This window comes from Coenobita brevimanus, chromosome 61 (assembly GCF_032717465.1).
Source record: "Coenobita brevimanus isolate Jiangsu-jjx chromosome 61, ASM3271746v2, whole genome shotgun sequence".
NCBI classification, from domain to species: domain Eukaryota; kingdom Metazoa; phylum Arthropoda; class Malacostraca; order Decapoda; family Coenobitidae; genus Coenobita; species Coenobita brevimanus.
In genome coordinates, this window is record NC_137014.1 from 7,834,582 (window position 1) to 7,856,229 (window position 21,648).

Sequence of the window (21,648 nt, forward strand, 5' to 3'; positions counted from 1 at the left end):
TCTCTCTCTCTCTCTCTTTCTGTCTGTCTGTCTGTCTGTCTCTGTCTCTGTCTGTCTGTCTGTCTCTGTCTCTGTCTGTCTGTCTGTCTGTCTGTCTCTCTCTCTCTCTCTCTCTCTCTCTCTCTCTCTCTCTCTCTCTCTCTGTACAAAGATTACCAAGGGGATGTAGTCCAGAGGAAGATTAGGTCTGAGCAAAAATTGATTGTTTTTATTGATGGCCTTCATGCAGTCAGCAGGCATCGCTCTTTGCCTTCTTCTTGTTCTTCTTCATTTAATATCTTTTTTTTCTTCTCTGTCATCCATAATAAACACACTTCTACGCTCATCCGTGTGTACACTAAACATAAAGATAGAAAGTAGGGTTGCTATAGAAACAGGAATTACAGTGCAAGTTTGTGGGGTTGCTATAGAAACAGGAAATACAATAATACAGTGCAGTTTGTGAGGCTGAGAGCAGAGGGTTAGTGCAAAGAGCAAAAAAAGAAAATCATGAATCAACCGTTTGCTCAGCCCAGGAAAAACGTGACTTAATGACCGGAATAAATTACGTTTTAAATTGCAAAATAGTCGGGTAGGAACAGCCAAGGAAATTATCTTAAACGCAAGAAACAAGTCTGTGGCAAAGGATAACGTTTTCTTTGCTCCACCATCCTTTTATAAAATTACATTCTGCATTAAAATTCATCATAATATCCCAGTCCTTTCCTCTTCAGTCACTCTCTCTCTCTCTCTCCTTTCCTCCGTCCATGCTTTCATCCTCCTTCCCCCTTTCTTCCTCCCTTCGAATATTGCTCCTTCATTTACTTCCTCTGCTCCTCTCTCCTTCATTGCTTCCCCAGTATGTACCCCTGTCTTTCATCTCACCCTTTTTGCCCTCGTTCATTTTCTTTTCCATGCACCTCCACCCTTTCTCCCTCCACTTTTTTTCACTCCTTCATTTCCTCCTTCCGTCCTTTGCTCGCATTTTTTTTTTAACTTTTTTTCCCTTTTCCTTCTCTCTTCCATTCTCATCCCTCTTTTCTGCCTCCTTCCTTTTACCTTCCCTTGCTTCTTTTCCCCCCATTTCTTCCCTTATTATTATCTTCCTCCTTTCCTCCTCATTCAGTCTCTTCCTTCTTTTTCTCCCCTTCCCTTTCTTCCTTATTTATTCCCAACTTTGCTGTTCTCCATCCACTCCTTCTTCAGTTCTCCACTCCATCTTTACGACGTCCTTTTCTCCTGTCTTCCATCCTTCTAATTTTACTTCTCCTTTTTTTCCCTCTTCCATGTTCTTCTTCCTTCATTTCTCCTTCTTCTTTTTCCCTTTTCCATGTTCTTCCTTCATGTCCTCCCTCTTCTATTTTCTTCCTCCTTTCCTCCCTCCTTCCCTTGCCCCCTTCAGCCTCCTGCGTCTGTAACAATCCCCCGAGAGCGAAAGTGGGACAGTCTGCAGTGTGAGGGAAAACACCAAGTAACTGGCTGTGTGTGTGTGTGTGTGTGTGTGTGTGAGGGAAAACACCAAGTAACTGGCTGTGTGTGTGTGTGTGTGTGTGTGTGTGTGTGTGTGTGTGTGTGTGTGTGTGTGTGTGTGAGAGAGAGAGAGAGAGAGAGAGAGAGAGAGAGAGAGAGAGCGTGTGTTGGAATAAGCAAATGAAGAGATACACCGGACGCGTGACAAGAAAATGGCAATAGAAGTGAGTGAGAGTTTGTGTGTGTGTGTGTGTGTGTGTGTGTGTGTGTGTGTGTGTGTGTGTGTGTGTGTGTGTGTGTGTGTGTGTGAAAAGAAAAGGGTGAGGAGAGTAAAATTATGCTTAATTTAAAGGCTGCAGTGTGATTGTGAGGTGGGAAGGGTGAACGAGGTAGAGATCTTGAGAGGGTTGTGAGAGTAAGAAGTGTAAGCCTAAGTTTCATGAAGTGAGTGGGAAACAGGAGAATAAGAGTGAGCCTGATTTGCAAGGGGAGTGGGCTTGGAGAGTCGGAGTGGGGAACACAATAAGGTGAGTGAGTCGTGGGAGGGCGAAGGTTGTGTAAGTGAAGGCCGTTGGAATTATATAGTCACGAGTTTGTGTGGGCAGTAGATGTGAGTGAGCGAGAGGTGCAGTCATGGGGAAAAGTTAGTAGTGAGAGTCAGATCAGAATGTTACGGCTGGAGAAACTGAGGAAAATGGGAGTTACGTTAGCTGGTGGATGGTGAGATTTGAGGAAGATGGTAGTGTGATTTATGAGGAAGTTGGGACTATAGGTGTGAGAGTGTGAGTGTAAAACAGAGGGAACTGAGTTTTAATAATCTTGGTAGTTCATGTACACTTGGAAATTAAATTCTAACTAACGCCAAACAATTTAATCCAATTAATGAAAATGAGGGACGTAAGAATGGTGTGAAGAGTGAGGACCGTGAGTAAGAAAAGTCAACATGAGTAAACACAGAGCAACGAGTGTGAGTGGTGGCGTCAGGAAGTAGAGGTAAAAGAGGGTGAAGAGTGTGTGGGTGAGGGCGGTGAAAATGATGAGAAATAAGGACCGTAAGAAAGAGAAGTTATTAGAAACCGACACAGAGCAGTGGATGGTGTGGTAAGGAACAGAGGGAAAGCGGAGTGGGAATGATGCACTTAGGGAGATAGTAATGGGTGTGTGGGTAACGGGAGTAAATTTTGTGTGGAGAGAGAGGATCGTGAGAACCAACAGACTCATGAGGAGCAAAAACTGAGCAGTAAGAGTGAGGGGTGGGATGCAGGGAGGGAAGCAGCGGGTGAAGGACACTTGTATAGTAATGAAGATAGTGAGGGGTGTGTGAGTGAAGGTCGTAGAAATTAATGTTGTGAGTCATGAGGGAGTGGAGGGTGGCAGTGCTAGGATGACCCTGAACCAGGCGTGATCAGGGAGACAAACACAACTGCGCACCAGTTACTGAGACACACTGGGTAACAGATGCACATCACCATCCATTTTGACCCTTTGGGTGCAAAATATCTTCAACTTGTGGATAACGTCAGTCGACTTTATTAGAGTTAAGAGAAACTTGGCTCACCAGACATGTTAAAAATAACGATAACAGTTTTAGCTGAAACTTCAAAAAAATCGTAACAGTGGTCCGTGCTAGATAATACTTCTCTTCGCCAGGCTTGTGTTGAGGGAACGGTTTAGTCACCGTTATCAATATCTACCCTACATCATTTATTCGTTTCCTACTCCCGTTGCCACATCCAACACCCACACCAGTACAATGAACCGCCCCCACAACACATCAGATGCCATCAGACAAGTTTCTAGTGGAGTAGTACTTACGAAACAACTAGTGTATTCCACCTTAAGATGAACTACGTTATTTAACAGCCAGCAACTCTCGCAATGGAAACGTTAACTGTAAAACTGTAGGACTGATTGCTTTATTTCCATTGCTGTTGTATTAATGTTCCTATCAGATGAAGCATAACAGTGTGCAGACAAAGTATTCGGATCTCCCATTACCCTTCCAGGACTTTGTTACGAGCTTATAAGAAATAGTCCGTTCTGGCCCAATATTTCTCCTGTGTGCAGCAGATGGTGGCACACACATTCACACGATTAATAGCGCTCTGTTCATACTGAATATATTCTCGGGTTATTTCCTAATGTTGATGCACTCATATGTGGAACGACCAAGGACGGAGACCCAGGTACAAACTTACTTAGACACCTGCCGTAGAGCAGACGAAAAGCCATTTAATCTTCCCCCTTAGATGAATGAAAAGGGAATTGAAGATGAGGACACCGCTTCCCTCTATGAAGAAAGTCAGTGACCTTTCATTAATTAGGGTAAATTTTGAGGGTGTTGGTGAGCGTAACGCGGCACAGCTGAGAATAAACACCACGGGGATTTTACCAACGGACTCACATCATGTAACTCAAGGACCTGTTATAGAGTTACCTAGGATGAGGGTGAAGAGAAAAATATAATGAAAGGGACTAAGGGGAAAGGGAAGAGAGAAGGAGGTTGGTGGTCGTACGAAACTCCAGTAAAATATGCAAGTGTCTGATGGGAGGAGAAATGTCCATGAAAACTCATTCTGCAGGCCGTATGAATGGTTGTCAGATATATACATGCCTGACTACAGTGATGATATTAAATGGAGTGTAATGAAGACACGTAAGGATGTCGGCCTTGAGGAAGGTTTGGTTAGACTCAACGAAATTAATATCCCCAAACTGTTCTATGCCTCAGCCTGGGATGAATTTTGCGTCCTTTCCTTCAGCATTCAACAACTGTACGATTAAACACCACATTCCCCTGTTGACACCACCTTCAGGCAGGGGCGCTTCCCACCACGCCACACTGGTATAAAAATGATGGTAACCCTGCAGCCACTGTTGTTATTGAAGGGTGCTGAGGGAGCTGGGGAAAAAAGGACGGGCTGGGCTCACCACCTGACTTTTTTCCTTGTATATTTAAGCCAGTATTTCCCTTGTGATTTTTTTTCTTTTGCGTAGGGAAGGGACTGAGGATGGGGGGTTGAGGGACGAGTTTAAAAGGTACAGAAATAATCAAAAAGTGACAAGCTGACGCGATACATGTTTATTTGATATTTTGCTTCACGTGTCAGATGTAGCTGTGTAATGAGTATGACTGTTTTTATTTATTTTGTGCCTTGTATATGTGTGGCATTTTGCAGTAACTGACTGTTTCTCTGTCTGTCTGTCTGTCTGTCTGTCTGTCTCCCTCCCTCAAGTTATTGAAGTGTAGTGAGGCATACTTAGATCTCCTTATAACTCCGTGCCGAATATCACCTCACACTAGAGTTCAGAACACCATGAAATAACGGTACCTAAATATAGCAACACGAAACACGCCCACAAATTAGGAAAATAAAGACGGACAAACACAAAGACTCATAAGCAAACAAATACATACATAATACAAACAAGGACACACACGTACACAAACACAAACATACGTACACAATCAAACAAACAAGCACACACACACACACACACACACACACACACACACACACACACACACACACACACACACACACACACACACACACACACACACACACACACACACACACACACACACACACAATACCATAATCCCAACCACCATAAAGCCGCAGCTGAGTTAAAAAGCACAGTTCCCTGGCGACGTTTTTTACATCATTTACATAAACGCAATCACACAGCAACAAGACTCCACCCCGACCTAGAGAATTGGATCCCCTCGTGAAAATTCTCTTGGTGTTGCAGTGTTTCTCTCTGTCTTGTGTTGCGTCGGTCTTTATTTATTTTTTATATAATTTGCATAGACGTAATCACACAACAACACGACTCCACCCTGACCTACAACAGTTTCTCTCTCTCCACCTCCGAATCTCATTGTGTTGCGGTTATTCGTCTCTGTCTGTCTGTCCGTCTGTCTAGTATTGTTTCAGTGTTTATATTGTTCTGCAACTACATAATAACGTAGCAACACGACTCCACCCTTACCCACAACACAGTCTCCCCACCTCTGAATCCCTTATTGCTGGGGTGTTGCTTCCTTGTGTTGTGTCAGGGTTCAAGTTTCAAGCGTCTACAGGCCACATTCTCGCCAACTGAATCTTTTTTCCTACGACAGGGACGTTTTTACTTTATTCCTCCTAATTTCAGACCGTTTTGTTTATCTTAGGAAAGACCTTCTGCTGATGGGATGCGGTCATTTATTAACCACGTATGAGATGCCGTCTTACAAAAGATTATTAGACTCCCTATAACCTCTTTCTTTGATTTAATGACTCATGTATAGTAGACAGGCAATAATCTGTTTTAACGAAAAGAAAAACTAAATAATCCAGTGTTATTACTCATTCTAGCTAACCGAGCGATATCACGATCATGCTGGCAATATGGTAGCCGAGTACAGCACCAATATTCATTTATCTCGAAGAGTATTAAAGCTATGTTGGCTACAATATGAAAAAGTAATATGAGATACTTAGGTGATTTTCCCCAAAATTCGTCGCCATATTTTTCGAATAAACTAGAAAGAGTTAACCTGCGCACTAAAACTGCCATTAATAAAAAAATATATATATATAAATGTAGGACTACATAATAGATAGATAGATAAATAGATAGATAGAGAGACTCGTTGTGGGATGAAGACTGCCGCTTCTTGTAGGTGCGTGTAGAAGATTATACAGACGACGTAGAGTTGTTAATTGTAGTTGATTGTAGATGGCTGTAGTTCGCTGAGTCGTCGTAGACTTGTAGACTATTTGCACTGTAGACTGTATTTTGTAGGATTCAATGTAGAACTGAAGCTAATCTTGTAGTCTCGGTTGCTTTTGTAGAAATTTGCTTTTAATTCGGAGACGATGTCCGCAGATTTGCTGGTTTGTCGTTAAGCTACTTGCAAGGCGTCGAGTGATCTCTTGACCTCTGCATCAGCGTAATGATCTGGGAGACGGAGGGGGCTGGATGGAGAGAATACTGTCAGGAGCTGATGTTGTTGGTTGTTTTCAATCTTGATATTTTGTAGGAATTTAATGTTGATTCGTAGACGAGGTTCGTATACGTTCGCTGCTACCAAATGTCATAAAAGACTTTGTATCATAAAGCAGCGACTTTGTATTTGCTTGTAGAGGCGTATATTTTAGACTTGTGGTCGAGCGGCTTTTATATCTTGTAGTAGTTTCCCCACCAGATGTCATGTAGTGACGGGAGAGGTAAAGAATAGTATGGGACTATTTGTATTTGTCTTGGAAATATTAAACAGGTCTCTCTATGGGAAGAGTATAAGTCCCGGGTAGCTACCTCCCTGTCTCGCTATCTCTCTCTCTGTCTGTTCTAAGGCTAATCTCCGTCTCGACCTCTCTCTAGGGTCGCTTGTCTCCTTCTAAACTCTCTTTCCTAAAATCTGGTGTAGCAGGGGTGTGTCACGTATGTTCCTCATGGTTACCAGATCTTTCTTCACGAGAGGACTGCTGACAGCTAACTGCATCATCTCCTTACTGGCCGCTGTCGTCAGCTTTCCTCCGTGTAAGCATGTTTAGCACTGCTCGATTCTCGCAGACACAACACCTTCTCATCATTTGACTTCCTGCTTCTATCTGTCTCTCTATCTATCTATCTATTATGTAGTCCTACATAAACATAGGTGCAACTATTCCAATGAAATCTACAGTACATCATTTACGAGAATTAAATATCGATTTAAACTCCTTCTATAAATGAAATAACAGCCAACCGTAACGCACATCATCACTATCATCAACCACAGCTTTATAGGAAATTAATAGATTTTTTTTTTCGGTAGGTTACGATGAAGGGACTTATGCTATGGATTCTCCTATACATAGTAAGAGTATATGCGCACCTAGACCCCAAGCATATAGTACGACAAGGATGCCTCATAGCTCCAACGGCCACGACTACAATCGTCAAGGACGTCATGAGTACTGAAATAAGTCTAGATTACTTGTATGACTTACCTACTTATGTAGAAAGACTTGCGACGCCGATGCGAACTCTGGACTTCAAGATAGGGAATTATGTTTCACAAGCACATAACACCAAGGAAGTGGATGAAATGGTGAAGTTAGCGAAATGGAAACTAGAACAGGCGAAGTCAACTATGCTCGTCATGATCCAAGATCTCCCATCTTATGGAACGGAGGTACTGAGCGACAGGAACAATATCACACGTACTCGCCAAAAGCGCGGTTTGTTCGATCTGGGCGGCGCAGTTCTTGGGAACATCTTTGGATTGGCTACAGAGGATGACCTTAAAGAAATAAACAACAAATTTAATAAGATAGCTCAGGTACTAACATACCAAGATAAATTCATCACAGGACAAAACTCGGCAATGAAGACAATTGTGAAAAATCTGAAACAAGCAGAAAACGTAGCTCTCGAGAGTGTAGATAAAATAAATGACTTAGAGGGCAACGTTACTCTTTTCCAGCACTTCTCCATCATCACAGAACATATTGACACGATTCTACTACAATTAGAGAACACTAGAGATCATTTCAGGGCACTTATGCAAGGAATTTCGAATGCTGGTGATGGCAAGATCACAAATGACTTACTCCCAGTTCATGAGCTACGTCAGATAGTTAGTCAAGGCATACATAAACATAAATTGAAGCCATTGTTCCTCAGTAGGGAATTTATGCAATATTACCCGTACTTAGAAGCAACACTAACACCAACATCAGTGATAGTTCATGTACCATTCATCACGGAAGACCTGTTCACAGTATACCAAATACACCCCTTCCCCTATAGAAACAACAACACTTTGGTCATCATCAACATCAACACAGACACCGAACTCAACATGGTCTCCAAGAGACGAGACACTGTCACTTTCGCAAGTGAGTCAACGATTGAGCGAAAGTGCCGCACATCCTTACATGCTGTTCATCTTTGTCCTGCGTACATTTTCACGTTTCAGCCTACTGATACGGTCCCTTGTGAAATGGCTATCATCAGCAATAACAATATTCATCATCATTGCAACTTCACTTTTGCTCCAGATAAACTTGTACACCATCAACGCACTGGACACTCGCAGTTTTTTTATTTCCCTCATAACACATCAGTTTACATAGTCTGTCCAGATATACCACCATCTCATACATCAGCCTCAGGATTATACATAGCACCAGACTACTGTGCGGTATTTACACCATCCATGTCTACTTTTTCCACCATCAATCACTACGCCATTATCAACCATACACACAAACATTTCCACCCACTGCCTAATATGAACTTAAACATGAGCACAAGTATTAAGCTGACTTCACCTAAGTTTGAAACTATGCAGCTGATCAATGAAACAATGAAGCCCTGGGAAGATTTGAGTTTGAGTATGTTCAACCCATATTATGTGTATAGCCAAGCACCTTCTGTCTTTATAATCATCTGCATTGTAGTTGCAGTATTGCTGTTGGCAATGCACAGAATGCATGCAAGAATTGCTAATTTGGAGTCATTGTTTAGTGGGGGGAAAGTTAACATCACAGTTAACCACCCTGAATGAAGTGTATATATTTTGTATATAGTATTAATTATATATAAAAAAAAAAAAAATAATAATAATACAAAGAAGAATGACCCATATATGACAGACCAGTACCATTATCTTTGAATGAAATATTAATAACTCTTACAATAATCTTAATTTTAAACTATTTTTATTCTTGCATGTATGCATTTCACTATAATATCCCAAGTACATACTGTATTACAGTTAAATAATTTACTTTAATGCATTTATTCAAATATGTATACAACTTATTTAAAATGTAATATTACTGAATAATCACTATTTACTATGAATAATATATGTATACAATATTCATACAATTATGTTACTTTACAATATTATGTATTTCACTTTATTAGCTTATAAGTTCATTATAATGTGTATGTAGCATGTATTAATATGTTATAACTATTAAATGTCGATGGTACGCCATTTTCGCGCGGCCGAGCAAATGTAGGACTACATAATAGATAGATAGATAAATAGATAGATAGAGAGACAGATAGAAGCAGGAAGTCAAATGATGAGAAGGTGTTGTGTCTGCGAGAATCGAGCAGTGCTAAACATGCTTACACGGAGGAAAGCTGACGACAGCGGCCAGTAAGGAGATGATGCAGTTAGCTGTCAGCAGTCCTCTCGTGAAGAAAGATCTGGTAACCATGAGGAACATACGTGACACACCCCTGCTACACCAGATTTTAGGAAAGAGAGTTTAGAAGGAGACAAGCGACCCTAGAGAGAGGTCGAGACGGAGATTAGCCTTAGAACAGAAAGAGAGAGAGATAGCGAGACAGGGAGGTAGCTACCCGGGACTTACAGTATACTCTTCCCATAGAGAGACCTGTTTAATATTTCCAAGACAAATAAAAATAGTCCCATACTATTCTTTACCTCTCCCGTCACTACATGACATCTGGTGGGGAAACTACTACAAGATATAAAAGCCGCTCGACCACAAGTCTAAAATATACTTCTCTACAAGTAACTACAAAGTCTTTATGACATATATATATATATATATATATATAGATATATATATATATATATATATGCTAGTACACATCGTTGGACAGCTTATAGAAACGTAATTGTCGTTACCTGAACGATTTTTCTCAAAATTCCCCAACATAGAGCTGAAAAAAGCCAAAACACACCAAACTGAGTACCAGAATTGGCATATTTTGGAAATTTAATAAGCTACAGCAGACCTACGTTCCATCAATGGGTAGCAAGTTTGCACACTTGAACACTTTCTAGGGAGCGTGCTTTCAAGTGTGGACGGCCTAAAACTTTAATATATTATCTTAACATCGACGCTGATAAATTTAACACACAAGTAATACTCGTAATTAATGTGCTCTGCGTTGAAATAGACTCGTAAATCCCCAGTCACTCGTGCGTATTTTGAGGTCACGAATGAGCCAAGATCTTATTCTTGGTAAATCGCAACGGTTACCTAAACATACGCGGAATTACCTGGCCATGCTTGGGCATACGGGAGGGGATTACGTAAATTTTTTTTTATTTAAAACTTACTTGGGGGTGGCCACGTAAAAGTAGATATGCAACGGATGCGTAATAATACGCAGCTAAGTCGGGATCGTACCTAACTCATGCGGGGTAGTACGCAAGGTATGCATCAGTAATTCTTACCTATACGTGGCTTGTCGCGCGTATTTTGTTGTAGGTACACTCTGGTATGCCTGTTTGACCTCTTATAGCCTCGAGTAAAAATGCCACTTACAACCACGCATGGCCACGAATTTTTTCCCTGATACGTGGCCATATGTGCCTATACGTGGCATTTTTATACGTACGCGCGACTGGGACTTAAGGAAGATGTACAGCCGCGTTTATTAGTAGGGAAATATATCTAACCGTGATGTCTTCAGTAGCGTCCTCAGCTGATGGGATGTGGAACTGTTTCATTTATTGTCTGGTGCAGTGATTATAACTGAAATGGTCTCACATCCCATCAGCACTGGGCACAACAATCAACGATAAAAGTCGATGTATTTCCCCACTTATGAACGAGGCAGTATTTACTAGAGAGTTTCCTAAGCCGATGAGAATAAGCACGTAGGTGTTGGTGAGGGCGGTGAGGAGGGTGAGGGAGGCTGTTGTGTGTGTGTGTGTGTGTGTGAGAGAGAGAGAGAGAGAGAGAGAGAGAGAGAGAGAGAGAGAGAAAACCGTGGGTGTGCGTGTGGGTGTATATACAGGTGTAGCCTGTCGTGCCTCAACCTACTCCATATTCCTTTCCGACGGGCCTGCCTTCAACCTCCCCCCCCCCCACAGCGAGAGAGAGAGAGAGAGAGAGAGAGAGAGAGAGAGAGAGAGAGAGAGAGAGAGAAGCGCAGACATACATAAACACTGGAAATACAGGCGCAGACATTCACTTCCAGCATACAAAACAGATTTATATGCACAACAGACAGGATACACACACACACACACACACACACACACACACACACACACACACACACACACACACACACACACACACACACACACACACACACACACACACACACACACACACACACACACACGTGACGCATGGACTCTCACGCCATCTAAAACTCTCATACATACACGGTTTCATGACAGATACACTGCACTCACTCAGAACGAATACAGATAGCACAAACACTCAACAAACAAACACGCACACACAGACACAATCAACATTCACTCACCCATGAAAATAGATGGAATATTCTGGTCCTTTCCACACAACACTGCTCCCACCTCACATACATCACCGCCTCCACCACACCACACCACGCCACACCACACCACACAGCTGAATGCCACACCACACCACACATCACACCGTACCAACACCACACTAAATCACGCCATCACTACACCCTACCACACAACACTACACCGCACCACAACACACCACACCGCATCACATCACATCACACCACACAACACCACAACACACAACGCCACAACACACAACTCAGTGCCACGCCACGCCGCACATCACACCGTACCAACACAATACATCGTCACATCAGACAACGCTACATCACACTGTCACTACACCCTTCCCAATAACACGATGCGGCACCACACCAATCTACTCCACACAACGCTTCATTGCATCATCACCACATCACTTCACACCATATCATACCGCATCTCACCACAGCACAGCACAAGACAGAACACAACTCCACACCGCGTTAACTGTGTTCTCTTCCACCTATACTACTTACACATTACACTCGCTAACTTACACCTTACCTTCTCAATCACATCTTCTTCACTCACTTTCAGCACCACCACCTTACCTTCTCAATCACATCTTCTTCACTCACTTTCAGTACCACCACCACCACCACCTCCACCACCAAGACCATTTAAGTCTACATTACCACAGAAAAATAACTTACACCTCATCACCTCACTCCAACAATCATCATCGCTCCCATCTTCATCACCAGCACCACATCAACCCACATCACCTTACTAACAATCATTCTCACCAACTGCACCAACATGCTTAACGATACCAAACTTCCTATATATTACGTATCATATTGGCTCACATCATCCTCACCACTTGAACCTTCCTCCCCACCTACACCACCAACACCCACACCACACTACCTACCTACCTCATGTATATTCACCACCCACATCCTCATCTCTCACACCCACACCACATTCAGTGCATCACACCGCACTACACTACACTTCTCTTACCACCTACATCATTCATTGTAACTCTCAAGCCATATACCACTTTGGTCATGCTTTCCTTACATCATATCATATTGCTCAACACTTACGAACAATCTTAACGTGTTGTTGTTATAAACTACACACACACACACACACACACACACACACACACACACACACACACACACACACACACACACACACACACACACACACACACACACACACACACACACACACACACACACACACACACACACACACACACACACACACACACACACACACACACACACACACACACACACACACACACACACACAAAACCCCATACTTCACCCCAGTCTCTGATATACCATACCGCTCCTCTCTACATATACATACCTCACCTTTATCGCGCACTGTGCATCTCACCGCGACATCCCACCACAACCAGCCCACCAGAAGAACATGGAAACAGTCGTGCATCATACACACCCTAACCCAACACAGCCGCAGCGTGGAGTGGCGTGGCGGAAAGGGGCCTAAAAACAGCTGTGGAGCGGGACGGGTGTGGGAAGGTTTCTGGGTGGCTCGTGTCCTTATACGCCCTCCCTTATCCCCCTCCTCCTCTCCCTCACTTCCTCCCGCTTTCCCTCCCTACCTCCCACTTGCTCTCCCTCTCTAGGCTGTTTAATAAAAAGAGATGAGTTTGATGAAGAAGGTTATGAGGACCGGGCAGAAAATAAAAATGGATTGAACCGTAGTTAAATGGTGTCCATCCTTCCTCCCATCTGATCCCTCCTGTTTCCATCCTACATTTTTCCTTCTTGCTTCTCTCTCTCTCTCTCTCTCTCTCTCTCTCTCTCTCTCTCTCTCTCTCTCTCTCTCTCTCTCTCTTTCACAGTGCCTCCGCCCCCCTTTTCTCAATTCTGTTCTCTCTTGTTCTCCTCCTTCTTCCAGCTTGTTTCTCTGCGTTTCCCTCTCTATTGATACCCCCCCCTTCTCTCTTTCGCTCTTTTCCTTTCCCTCCCTCTTTCTCCACTCCTGCTTCCCTCCCTCTCTCTCTCTCCTCTTCTGCTTCACTCCCCTCCCTCTCTCTCCTCTTCTGCTTCACCCACCTCCCTCTTTCTCCTCTCCTCCTTCCCTCCCTTCCCCAGCTAATTCTCTTATTTCTCTTTCCTGCCTCCTCCTCCTTCTCCTCTCCCTAATTCCTTCCTTCCTCTCTCCTTCTCTTCCCCTTCCGCCGCATTCTCTCTCCTTCTTCGTGCCCCTGCCTCCAGTCCACCCTCCAATATCTCACGCTTCTGTCCTTTCCCGCATTATATTTTTTCTCTCTCATTCTTGTAGTTTACCTCATATGCTTTTTTCCATCCTGATGCTCTCTTCCTTTTCACTCACCCGCTCTCCCTTTGCTTCTTTTCTCGCGCCGTTTCCTTACCTGTCCCTCACATAACTTCTTCCTTTTTGTCTGCCTGGCTCCCCTTTCGCCTTCCTCTCCATGCCACTTCCCTCACGGCTTCCACTTTTCAACCTGTCTTTTCTTTGGCCCACAACTTTCCCCCTAGCTCTCGGTTTTCTTTGTTTTTCTTTGTTTTCCCCATTATATGTTTGCTTTCATTTTTTACACATTCAACCAAAGGACGTCATTCGTACACTATCCTTGCTGCATTATTCTTGCGGGGTGAAGCGGTAAGCATTTCTCTGTCTGTCTGTCTCTCTCTCACTCTCTCTCTCTCTGCTTTTCCCTTCTCAGCATCCCTTCATCTATTCTCCATTTCTAAGTTTTAGCATACCATTTTTCCTCCTTACCATTTCCTCTTTGCCATCTCCTCGTCACCATTTCTTTATTACCGCATTATTTTGGTTACTGTTTCGTCCTTACTGTCTTTCTCCATTACTTTTTACTACATACCATTTTTCCTTAGTATTCCTGCCTATTATTTCTTCCACATGGTTTCTCCTTACAGTTTTCTTCCATTTCGTAAAATCAAACTTACTGATTTCTTCCTTAAAAATTCCTTCATTAGTATTCTTTCGTTTAATTTCCTTATAATATTTTTTCCTTACCATAGTTTTATTTTTGACCATTTTTCTTCCTTAATTTTCTTCCTTACCATAATTTCTTCATTTTTTTTCTTCAATATTGCTTCCCTACGATTTCGCACTTAATAGTTTTTTTCTTTTTTAGTAATTCCCTCCTTACTTTATTTTTTAGCATTTTTCCTGACCATTACTTCCTCCTTGATACCTTGAATCCGATGACGTACTGCTATTATTATTAATTATTATTGTTATTATTATTATTATTATTATTATTTGCTTAACTGAGGCGAATTCAACTTATGGGGGAATATTTATTACTGGAGAGGCCAGTTATAGCATTCTGTAACCCCTTCACCGTAATGGCCTTCCCTACGCTGAGTAAAACTGTCTGAAGGTAAAAAGAATGTATTAAATAATGTTATCTCGGTGAAGGTATTATCATTTGTCCTTACCACTTGTATCTTGTCACTGCTTTCTTGTTTAAATTACGGATATCGTTATTCATTACGGTTTTGCAATGTGGAGATGATGGAGAGCGAGAGACTGACGAGGCGAGTGTATGTGAGTGAGATGGGGAGGGGGAGAGAGAGGGGGAGTCCAAGGATGAGATGGAGGGATGGAGTGGAGAGGTATATGAGAAAGGAGTGTGAGCTTGGAGCAGGGCAGTGAAATGGCGGGGGACAGGGCGACATGGAGGCGATTTGTTTGTGGCCACCCCTTACGGGATTAAGGAATCTGGCAATATATAGAGAGATAGATTATTCTTTCCTAACCTTTCATATAAAATTTCCAATGCAGCTTTTCTACGTCGCATGAGGGTCCTTCTCACTGCTTCCTGTTGGGTTAGGGTGCTAGGATTAGGGATGGATGGGGGTAGCTTTCCTGTTTGTCTAGTTTTGTCTTTGACTCATAGGACACTTTCTTTAGTTATTACCCAACCAACAGCAAGCAGCTTCAGAGGGAGTAATTGGTCTAATACTGTTTGTTTTCCTGTGTACTGTACACTGCTGAGCTTTTTTATTTTTTCTTGTGCATTTTCCTTTACGTTTTCTTCTTTTCTCCTTCCATTTCTCACTTTTTTCCTTTCTTTTTGCTTTCGTGACCTTTCTTCTTCCCCCCCTCTCTCTCTGTCTCTCTCTCTCTCTATCTCTGTCTGTCTCTGTCTGTGTGTCTGTCTGTGTGTCTGTCTGTGTGTCTGTCTGTCTGTCTGTCTGTCTCTCTGTCGCTACTCTTTTTTTCCGGCCACCCTCGTTAACTTCTCCCCTTCCTTGTTATCTTCCTCTCTTTTCTTTCGTCTCCCCTGCCATTGCCTTCTCTCATCGTCCCTCTCCTTCCCACCTTTTTAACTTCCGGTCTTCACGTTTTTGTTGCCGTTCTCCCTCTCATTGCCTTGCTTCTCCTTCCTGTCTTTTTCTGTCATCATCCTTTGTCTCCTTCTCATGACTCGACCACTTACCTTCCTTTCCTCTCTCATTCCCACCTTTTTCCTTCTTTTTCTGAGTTTTCAGTCTTTCATGATTGCAGTTGTCCCCTTTTCTTTATTTTTCCTGACTTCCTTCTCTCCTGTCTTTTTACCTTCTTCCTTTCGCTCATTTTACCAACTTGTCTTTCTCTTTCATCATCATCATCATCATCATCATCATCAATAACCCTTTCCCCTGTCACGTCCCGTCTTCCTCTCCCCTCACGTTGTTGCTATCTCCCTCACATTTTATGCTGCTTTCTTTCCTATTGCCACACTTCTTATTTTCCTCACACTATTCTCTTTTCTCATTCTCATCTCTCCTTCTCCTCCTTCTTTCTGCCACCCTCTTATCAGCTGTCTTCCGTCTTGGTGTATTTTTAAACAACTGTCTGTTTATTTCGTCACTCTGACTATCTTTGTCCTCATTTGCCACCATCTTTAGTCTGGCTATTATCATTTATTTTCGTATCGCTGTCATTTCTTTATATTTGGTCTTGTCTACCGTTCTGCTATTCTCCTTTCCCTTCTTTATCTCTCTATTCTTTCTGTTTTATTCATCATATTGTTTCCCTTTCCTTTCTTAAGCCGGTTTGCTGCCACCCACCCTTTTTCTTGTGACTTTCAAACACACTTTTTTTCTCCACGATGTTTGCTGGTCATTTTACTTGAGTGGATGATAATCGTTTTCAATGTTTTTTTCCTGGTTTTAGCTGAAGGAAGCACTTGTTGAAGGAGTTTCTCTTTTTCTTTCTTCTGTAATCCTTTTTCTTATGTTTTTCACTGCTTCCTCTTCGTGTTTATTTCTGTAATCATGTCTTTATATTATCTTTTTCACTTTTACAACCTCTTAATTTTTCTGGTTATCACCCCTCTCTCCATGCACCCTTTATCTTCATATTGCATCGCATTATTATTTTTTCCTTCATTCTTGCACCTTTCACCCTCATTTCTGCTTCATTTAATTTTTTGTTGTTTCCATCCACGCCATCTCTCATCCTCATTTATGCATCCTTCTTCATTTTTTACCTTCCTTTCGGACCCCTCTCCATTTTTGTCTTCCAGTCATGCGTCTTTTCAATTCCTTATATTAATCGCCTTCTTACTAGTCGCGATAGCGAACCTGGTATTGTTTTCACTTTATCTGTCTCTCTGTTTGTCTGTCTGTATGTCTGTTAGCTCAATAACTTCGCAACCGCTCAAGATATCATCACAAAATGTTACAGGTGTGTAGTAGGGAAAAAATCTATCATGAGTTCGAAAGTGGTGAAAGGTCAAGGTCAAGGTCATATTCCGAGCCGCGCTAGATATGTATCTGCTAGCGGCTGGTGTGGTCCCTTCCTTGGGGGGGAGGGGGCTCTAGTTTCTTTTGTTTTCATCCTTTATTTACTTGAATCTTCTATAACATCGCCCTTCTTGTAGTTCTCCATTCATATTCATCCTGTTATAGATCCCTCGATTTTCTTACCTCCATCCTTATTCTACATCGCTTTTCTCTTGTTTTCTCCTTACGTGCATCCTTTATCCTTCTTTCCGCATCCCTCTTCTTTATTTGTTTCATTCACCTTTTATTACCTTAAATAAGTCTATACTCTTTTATTACTTCTCTCTTCATTTTGCACTGCCTATTTTCTTTATCCGTGCATCCTCCATCTTCCTGTTTACATTACTCTTCTTCCATGGCTTGCTCAAATTATGCTTTCTCTCTCTTTTCTTCGTCCACTATTCCCTCTCTATTCATCTTCCGTCTTCACTGAGACTCATCGTCCCTTCAGTCCATCCATCTACCCATTCACACCCACCGTTTCTCTCTCTCTCTCTTTCTGCCCACAAACCTTTGTCTATTAATCTTGTCTTCGTTTATCCTATACCTTCTCTGTTCATTCAGTTGTATATTTTCCATCCACTCACCGTCCATGTCAGTTTTTATTCATCCAGTCAGTCTTTCTTTTATCATTCATCACCTCCATTATTTCTTCCCCTCACTCCCTTCTTAATCTGGTTTTCACAGTTACACCTCATCTCCTTCGTTAATACAGTTCATACTAATCATATTTCCTCTGACTATAATCTCCTCATATGCAGGAAAATCACCAGTTAATATATTTAGTCTGCTTCTCAGGGTTTTCTTTATAATGTGAAATATTTTGGGGATAAACTGAAGTATTCTTGCACCATATGTTGAACCCAGTAGTTTGTATGTTAATTTTCCTTTATTGTCTTGCATTCCGAGGCTAGCCATTGATGGATAGACTCGATTTGCTTCCCTCTATTCCCTGTTCATCCAGAGGTACAGTTGAGGACCTACATGTACGTGGATACTGACTACTTCGGTTCCTGTTCTTGGGGAAAGTTTAGGACTCAGCAGAACGTGATTGTCGGCCTAGTCACTCCTATGCATTTTTATCCCCTTGCATCCAGTGACTTACTTAGGCATTTTACTCTCCAGACAAAAATTATCTTAGGAGTTACTTTTCATACTAGAGAAGGTAGATATATCCTTCACTAAATCCTTCCCCTGCAAGAAATCTACCTTAAAGCTGAATAAAATTGGAAGTAGCAAGAATGAATGATAAAATACGTAATGGGAATCAAAAGTTTACAGGAAAAAAAGAAAAAGAAAAAGAAAGAGCCAAAGGTCGGTATTCTGCACAAATCTAAGCCTACTTTCTTGTACTTGTCGAACGTCCTCTTTGGCATGTCACACACAAGTTTTTATAGCTGAATAATAAGAGGGTATTTTGGTAATGGAGAAAACGTATTACTAAAGGATAATGGGTTACGGAGAAGACCAGGATCGCAAGTGTTATGTCTTCCCAAGGGTGACGCATGAGAGAGAGAGAGAGAGAGAGAGAGAGAGAGAGAGAGAGAGAGAGAGAGAGAGAGATCCTAACGGCAGGATTGGTGATGATTTTTTTTTTTTTAAATCCTGATCAGTATATTGCATTTTGAGAATTCTTCTATCCGCGTCCTACATAAACGCGAGGAAGCCCATGGGTGTAATGTATTACTGTGTGTGTGTGTGTGTGTGTGTGTGTGTGTGTGTGAACAGTATACCTTAACAGTTTTGATCCGATTTGAGCCACACTAGGAAGAAGGATTGAGGGTCAGCCTAGGATAAAGTATTTTGATTTTGAGAATAGGTTAAAGGTCAAGGTTTTTTGGTATGGTTAATTTAAATAGATCAGATGCAGAAAATACTGGGTGGAAAAACTGAGTATCAGGCAAGGGTGAAGTGATTTATTTTTTAGGATAGCCAGTCGCAGGACAAGGTCACAGGATATGGTCAACAGTTCGACATTACAACATAAGTAGCTTTGTTTTGATTTGGACCAAACTTTGTGAAAGGGCTGAAGATTAGCCGAAAGTGAAAAAGTTTGATCTGGATAGCTGTCGGTCAAAGATCACACTGAAATGTTGCCTCAGACAGGTTTAATCTGATTTGGGCTTATGCAATTATGACAAAGCTTTGTAAACATTCATTCCACACGTGTATACCATTTCACTGCCCCTCAATATATCGACAACACAGCAATTTAGCAAAGTCGGCAGGCACACAAATCATTCATCTTTAATTGCTCCAGGGCGACAGGGCGTTGGGTGGCAAGAGTTGACAACTTGGGGGAGTGTAAGCCGGGTTCATGTACAAAACTGAAACCAACCAGATTCCAAGATGGATGTGAAATCCCAGAACAACGTATACTGTACATGCCACGATATGCTACCTCTTGCCTCAGACTTACTTGTACATTTGGGTCAGAATGATCTTTACATTGGTGACATCTACTTACGCGTGTAAACGGAAAGTATTTGATGTAATCGTCGTCCGTATGGTTAGTATGCCTGGGTGAGATAAGGGCATATGCAGCAGCCAATGAGATATATGTTTGACAATATCGATATATAAGGTTTCAGATACTCAATGGCCGTAGTGAAAAGATACCGGGTGTATATAGCCCAGTTGTCACGGGTTAGCTATACACTACAAAAGGGAATGGAGGTGCAGGCCGAAGGACCTCCCATCTTCGTAATGGTTATGTCTTAATAATCCATTGTGCAGTTATATGTACAAGTCTCGTAATTAACTACGAGGAGTTTTCAGGAAAGGGTCAAACAGTCTGTTTAGAAAAAAAAAAAAAAAAAAAAAAAACGTCCTCAGGTTGAACGAACTGCTAGTGCACTACAGAAAACAAGCATCTGTTTGTCCTTTAGGGGGTATGGTGTGCCAAGCCACCAATTGCCATGGTGAAACTAGCTTAAGCACAAATGTAGTCAAAACTCTCTCTCTCTCTCTCTCTCTCTCTCTCTCTCTCTCTCTCTCTCTCTCTCTCTCTCGTGTGTAAACTCTGCCTTCTGCTACCAACATTTTATCCAATGAAGCGGTTACAGGAGCTCAAATGTAGCCAAAACATTCCTTCAGAAAGTATCACTCTGGACCAAACTCGGAATGTTGGCTATTGGTCCCCAGTGGCCGCGTGGGGCAAAGTTTGGTTGAAAACGTTCTTCAGGGTCCGGAGTTTTGCTTCAGTCATTTATAAATACAAACTCAACATCTGTAGTACTGGTGATGGGATATATAAGGACCAACGCACCAGTTTTGAGATAAGGAGCGCGGATGAAATCATACGAGTTAGAATTGACAGACTGGAATGCAGGAATTAAAGTTTAAGTCGGCCAAAACAGAAGAGTACATGTTAGTAAACTGGTTGGGGTGGGAAGAAGAGATAGCCGAGCCAGGAAAAGGTGAGAGTAAGCATATGAGCTGGATCAAGATAAACTAAAAGGTATGTCCACGATGGTGAGCTGAACGAGAACAAAGGACTGTTGCTGATTCAAGCTAAGGGGACAATTTCCTATAACTTTCAAGTGCCCCGTTATATTTTGCGAGGGTCTTTTTTTTTTTTTTTTTTTTTTTTTATGCACCTACTGTATATGAAGAAAATTCACTGAATTCTGTGTATAGTAATTTTACAATAAGATTTGACCTTACCAAATTGAGCTTATTATTAAAAACGACCTGTACATGAGAACAATTCAGCGTTTAGCATTGTTGTTTGGACCACGTGCATAGAAATTCAAACCCTATAATATTGGTCTTACATTATTTGTTCCTAAGGGGATGAAGGGGAGAATTAGAACTAAGCCTGAATGATATCGTCTGTGGTCAGTTATTCAGGTAATAATCTAAAAACACTGTGTGATCATGTTATAGTTGTCAAGCAACCCACAGCTATGACGAAAAACCTATCAAACTTTTTGAGTTAATTTTTAGTGTGTTACCTTGAGGTAAAGTGAAGATTATGCTGTTGCTTGCAGTATAGCTGCTCCTCGGTAGTTAAGGTTAATTGTTCCATGTAAATTTTGCTGTACACCCAGAACGGTGTGTTATGGCTCCTGGTCCCCTCTCGCTCCAGCCAGCTAGTTATTAGTCCCCTCATGGCAAGGGTGTCAGAAGCAACTGTTT

The 21,648-nt window shown here is 41.9% G+C and overlaps 1 protein-coding gene across 1 annotated transcript in view; it reads left to right on the forward strand.

The window, feature by feature from the left end:
* LOC145403615 (popeye domain-containing protein 3-like) overlaps positions 1 to 21,648 on the forward strand; it is a 592,299-nt gene that overhangs the window by 74,364 nt on the left and 496,287 nt on the right. The window lies entirely within an intron of this gene.